Raw genomic sequence first — 6,800 nt, forward strand, 5'->3', positions numbered from 1 at the left:
GGTGGAGGCTCAGGTGTGGCTGATGTATGAGGTGCGCTTAACGTCTTTGTGGCAGTAGCATATGTGGGTACAGGTGTGCTCTAACTCCCTGTCTGCAGCCGTGAGCTAATGAGTGGCTTGCAGAGGGAGGGAGCTCCGGCTCTTCAGCAATGTGCCGTGAGTATTGTCCCGGTCCTGTCTTGTCCCTGTCCCGCTGCACTTGTTACGCCCCTTGTGAAGGGCAGCATGCCTCCACACTGTGTGCCTGCGTCAGGTGTTTAAGCCCTGCGGTCTGGCTGTCAGCCGCCAGGCATAGTGTTTAGTGTCAGGAGAGGAGAGGAGCGTGGTGCGACCCAAGGCTGCAGTGGGAGAGAGCTCCATCTGAGCAGCAATGGGGTTTGGGGAAAGGGTGGTTCGTGCGGCGTCCTGCTGACCATGTTTCTTGCCTCCTGCCGGCCCGCATGAACCCCCCACTGGCTGTGTACAGTAGGCGGTGATATGGGGTTGTATGAGGGAGGGGTCCCCGGCGTGGGTGTAAGTGGCCATGCATGGTGTGTTACCAGGAGAGGTGCAGCGTCCATGTGCAGAGGGTATCGCCTGTGTGCTGGCAGGACCTGTGTCTGCTGCTACCGCTGGCCACCTCCCTGTACTGCAGTGCAGGTGGTGTTCTGTTGGCACAGGGCATGGGGTGTCTCCCTGCACATGCAGTTGACCCCGCCCAGCGTTGTGACTCCGCCCAGCGTTAGTCACACAGGCACAGAGTTACAGATCTGGGCTATTATATATATATATATATATATATATACATACACACATTATGCAGGGTATAAAGGGAAAATATATATATACCTGTACACATCGTAGATGGTATATATAGGGCATACATATATAGATTATACAGGGTACATAGGGCGTACACATACATTACACATGGTGCATAGGGCGTATACATACATTACAAAGGGTATATAGCCATAGGTCACAGATATACATTATTAGTATGTTACCTCTCCGATGGTCCTGTTGCTAGATCCCAATGCACCCTCTTCCTGCCGCTGAGTTCACTCCCTGATGCCGGCACCCGCTCCCGACGCTGCCAGGTTTCCGCCTCACACACAGCGCCGGCCGCCATCTTCCTCACTGACGGCTAGCACCCACTGTGTGTATATAACACCACTCCCTGGCTGCTGCTAGATCATACTTTCAGGTTGCTGCATAACCGCAGCGGCTCCGGGCCGGCGTCAGTGAGCTTCTGCGCATGCGCAGGAGATCAGTTTGCTGCAGCCGCAAGTTAAATTGTGTGTGAGGGTGGCTTGGGGGGGGGGGGGGGGGGCACGACCACTGAGGGGAGCTGTAAAGGGAGAGAGGAGGCTGGGGAGAGAGAGAGTGTGGGGTAGGGGCAGATAGGGACTGGGGGAGAGAGAATATGGGGGTAGAGGCAAATAGGGACGGGGGGGGGGGAGAGTGTAGGGGGTAGGGGCAAATAGAGACTGGGAAGATGTGTGGGTCAGGGGCAAATAGGGACAGAGGGGAGTAGTAGGGGTAGCTAGGGATCGGAGAGAGGGCAGAGTGGTAGGGACAGATAAGGACTGGGGAGAGAGAGATGCAAATATTTTAATATAGAATGACATATTATTAATAATTAATACCCCTTGGCCTCTGGTAATACCGGGAGGCTAGGGGATGGAACTTTGAGCTGAGTCATTGGGAATGTCTCCATCATATCTTGTGTAGTATATGACAAAATGTAACCTGACTATTTTCATCATCAATTTTGGCTCCGAAACGTGGCACAGACTACATTAGCTGTCCGGAACGGTGCTCTTACCACCTTAGATAGCTATTCTGTATACTAGAACTTGGCGCAAACTACCTTAGCTAGCAGGTCTGGGTGCCAGAATGGGGCACAGACCACCTTACATAGTCGTGCCAGAATGATGCTCTTAACCCTTTAGATAGCCGATCTGTGTGACGGACCTTGAGCAGACCACTTTAGATAGCCATTTTGGGTCCCAGAACGGTGCTGTACCACCTTTAATAACCGTTCCTGTGCCAGACAATGCACAGACTACATTAACCATCCATTCTGGAATGGGACGCAGACCACCTTAGATAACTGTTCCAGGTGCTGGAATGGGGCACACACTACCTAGGATAGCTATTCTGGGTGCCGTCTAGCTAGCAACTTCCCTGTTACCACCCAGAGTTGTCTGACTGTCAGGCAATCAACGAGCTGTTTCTGTGGCAGTGGATGCAGATTGGCTGAGAGTGGCTGAAAAGCAGAGACACATGTGGGTTCTGTCATTCTCCGGAGAGGCGCTGCATGGATGGTATGTACCGGATCAGGTAAGCGATTTTGTATTTTGGCAAGCAGCCTGAATGCCTACTGGACATAGGGACCAACCTGGGAGTGGCTGTAAGTATGTAGGGTGAATATGTACAAGGGTTAAAACATTCAGTGTATATATATATCTATATATATCTATATATCTCTCTCTCTCTCTCTCTCTATATATATATATATATATATATATACGGTTGAGTATCCCTTATCCAAAATTCAAAATCACACATTTTTAGTTCCCCTATACTCAACCTGTATATATATATATATATATACATATATACAGTTGTGCTCATAAATTTACATACCCTAGCAGAATTTGTGATTTTCTGGCCATTTGTCAGAGAATATGAATGATAACTCACAAACTTTTCTTTCACTCTTGGTTAGTGGTTGGGTGAAGCCATTTATGACAACCAACTGTGTTTACTCTTTTTAAATCATAATGACAACAGAAACTACCCAAATGACCCTGATCAAAAGTTTACATACCCTGGAGATTTTGGCCTGATAACATGCACACAAGTTGACACAATCGGGTTTGAATGGCTACTAAAGGTAACCATCCTCACCTGTGATCTGTTTGCTTGTAATCAGTGTGTGTGTATAAAAGGTCAGTGAGTTTCTAGACTCCTGAAAGACTCTTGCATCTTTCATCCAGTGCTGCACTGACGTGTCTAGATTCTGAGTCATGGGTAAAGCAAAAGAATTGTCAAGGGATCTGCGGGAAAAGGTAATTGAACTGTATAAAACAGGAAAGGGTTATACAAAGATATCCAAGCAATTGAGAATGCCAATCAGCAGTGTTCAAACGCTAATTAAGAAGTGGAAAATGAGGGATTCTGTGGAAACCAAATCACGGTCAGGTAGACCAACAAAAATTTCAGCCACAACTGCCAGGAAAATTGTTCGGGATGCAAACAAAAATTCACAAATAACTTCAGCTGATATACAGGACTCTCTGAAAAAAAGTGGTGTGGTTGTTTCAAGATGCACAATAAGGAGGCAATTGAAGAAAAATGGGCTTCATGGTCGAGTCACCAGAAGAAAGCCATTACTACGCAAATGCCACAAAGCATCCCGCTTACAATACTCCAAACAGCACAGAGACAAGCCTCAAAACTTCTGGAACAAAGTAATTTGGAGTGATGAGACCAAAATGTAACTTTTTGGCCACAACCATAAACGTTACATTTGGAGAGGAGTCAACAAGGCCTATGATGAAAGGTACACCATTCCTACTGTGAAACATGGAGGTGGATCGCTGATGTTTTGGGGATGTGTGAGCTACAAAAGGCACTGGAAACTTGGTCAAAATTGATGGCAAGATGAATGCAGCATGTTATCAGAAAATACTGGAGGAAAATTTGCACTCATCAGCCCGGAAGCTGCGCATGGGATGTACTTGGACGTTCCAACATGACAATGATCCAAAACACAAGGCCATGTCGACCTGTCATTGGCTACAGCAGAATAAAGTGAAGGTTCTGGAGTGGCAATCTCAGTCTCCTGACCTCAATATCATTGAGCCACTCTGGGGAGATCTCAAACGTGCAGTTCATGCAAGACAGCCCAAGAATTTACAGGAACTGGAGGCTTTTTGAGAGACAATAATGAGCCTCATCCACAACTACCACAAAAGACTTCAAGCTGTCATTGATGTTAAAGGGGGCAATACACGGTATTAAGAACTGGGGTATGTAAACTTTTGATCAGGGTCATTTGGGTAGTTTCTGTTGTCATTATGATTTAAAAAGAGTAAACACAGTTGTTTGACAATAAATGGCTTCACCCAACCACTAACCATGAGTGAAAGAAAAGTTTGTGCGTTATCATTCATATTCTCTGACAAATGGACAGAAAATCACAAATTCTGCTAGGGTATGTAAACTTATGAGCACAACTGTATATCTATATATATATATATATATATATATACTTCCTTTACACTGAGGGCATTTGTGCCAGCAGGCCCTTAATGTCCGGGCATGCTGGCACTTGTGGTTTGGGGTGAAAATAATATGCACACATGATGGGGCCAATATAGAGGTGACCACAAGCCCTTGTGTCTTGTGTGTTTTTTTACACTGCACATTGTCTGGAACCAAACATTCATAACTACGGGTGATGCAGAGTCATACACAACTCAGGCACAGAATCATGTATAACTCAGGTACTAATCCACTTTCAACTGAAGGGATATAACTGGGCTGTAACAGATTGTTCTCACACAGGCAAAGCTTAGGGCTATGTAACGTACGTTTTCAGACGTATCTTTTGCAGCAAGAAAAGGGGCTGGTACAAGTGCGCACTGATGGTAATGACAGCTAAGAATCCAAGTGTACGGATAGGATCAAAAATATAATTTAGTTCTGTGCAATGTGATAACAATTATGGCCAACTTGTGCTCAACTCTGCATTGGCCCTGTTATGTCTAGGGCAATTTTTATGATTGTACTGTATCTCTATCCATCCACAGGGTACATGCTTGATCCAGATCCAGACAAGACGCCAAGATTCCTGCATTGAAGCTACTGAGAGTGCCCTGTACCTAACAGCCTTGTAAGTTTCTGCATTGGTTTTATAAGACTTAAGCTGGGTACACACTACAGAGATGTCGGCACAATATGCCGTTTCGTAACAACATTACCTACATCGCTCAGTGTGTACAGTGGATTGCGCACTCCTGCGGACGCTAGCAATGTACGCTTGGTTCTTTGTGCTGCACATAAAACCAAGCGTTGTCGCTAGCGTCCTGTATTATGCCAATGGAGGACAGAACATGTTTGTTCCAACCTTCATTAGCATCTCCTCAGTGTATACACACAATCTAGAGCTGAAGGGGATTCGTTCCGAAGTCGGAACGAATCCCTGTCGCTCTAGTGTGTACCCACCTTTAGGATCTTTGCCACTGGTAAATGAGTCATTACATGCACTGTACATGTACTTTGTGTTGTAATAATGTGTGGATCAGGGCCAGCCCTAGGCATAGGCAAACTAGGCAAATGCTTAGGGTATTTGGAATGCCTAGGGGCACATGCAGCTTATGCTGATTAAAATGATATGCGGCATGCCTATATTCTGTGTGTGACTGTATCTGGATACGAAATGCTTCATTACAGTGTATTCCTGGAAATCACTGTCACGTAGCATTTTGTATGCAGATACAGCCACAGTCACACACAGAATATAGGCATATTGCATATCATTTTAATCAACAAAAGCTGCTTGTGCATTCTAGCCATATAGCAATGCAAATAAAATGCATTTTCGGCCAAAAAGGCATCTTCTGCTGCATGGCTTATTGAGATAAGATGTATGAGGACACATCTGTATCCAAGCAGCGGCAGAGGTCATAGTATTAGCAGCCATGTGTGCAGGTGAGTTGGTTGTGCAATAGTGTTCGGCATATGTATAATGGGCATTATGTGTGTCATGTGTATAAATGCATTAAAAATGTGCTGCATATGTGTAAGGGACATTATGTGTATAAGGGCATTAATATAGGTTGGCATAATGTGTAAGGCGCATTATGTTTATAAGGATATTAATAATGTGAGTCATGTAAGGAGCATTACTGTGTGGTATTTTGTGTATAAATGCATTACTAATGTGTGGCATTATGTGTATTAGGTGCTGTATTGTGTGACGTAATGTATAGAAAGGGCACTACTGCGTGGTGTAATGTGAATAAAGAGCAATATGGTGTGGTGTAATGTGAATAAGGGGCACTACTGTGAGGCGTAACATATATAAGGTATAGTGGTACTACTGTGTGATGTAACATGAATAAAGGACACTATCGCATGATAAAATGTAAATAAAGTTGCACAACTTTGTGGCCTAATTTAAATTGGGGTTACTAATGTGTGGCCATGCCCCTTCCCAGCAAGAACATGCTTATTTTTGGTCTGTGTGCCGAATGTGCACACTGTTCCTATATAAAATATAAGGGGTAGGAGCACCAAAATGAGGACTGCTATGGGTGAGGGGTGATGGTGCTGGGAAAGGGGTGCAGGGTCAGAGGTGGAACTAGCAGCGGTACTAAGGGGCACCAGCCAAAAATTTGCCTTGGGCATCATATTGCGGCTCTGGTGTGGATGATGGGTGTACAGTTGTTGCTGGCCACAATGGAGATAGTATAGTGTAGAGTATTCTTGCATGGTAAAACTCTTTGGAGCAGTGAGAGTAACCTCCCTTTGTGCCATTTTTCAGGCTACAGGTCCTGTACCAACAAATGAAACCAAAATTGCGCCTCACCAGAGGCCAGAAGCTGTTCCAATGCAGCGGAACCTTTCAATGTAGCAGCACTGACATTGAGGAAAAGGTACAGCCACTTCCACACCAGGTTTGTTGGTCCCAATGTTATTCTGGTCTCCCAAAAGAAACAGGTGGTTTGGAAATGAACACATGGGGCCTGATGCAGAGCTGGAGGGAAATGTTGCTCCAGAACTGTATGTTGCTCCCGAACTGTATG

The sequence above is a fragment of the Pseudophryne corroboree genome, chromosome 9 (assembly GCF_028390025.1).
Source record: "Pseudophryne corroboree isolate aPseCor3 chromosome 9, aPseCor3.hap2, whole genome shotgun sequence".
Lineage (NCBI taxonomy): Eukaryota > Metazoa > Chordata > Amphibia > Anura > Myobatrachidae > Pseudophryne > Pseudophryne corroboree.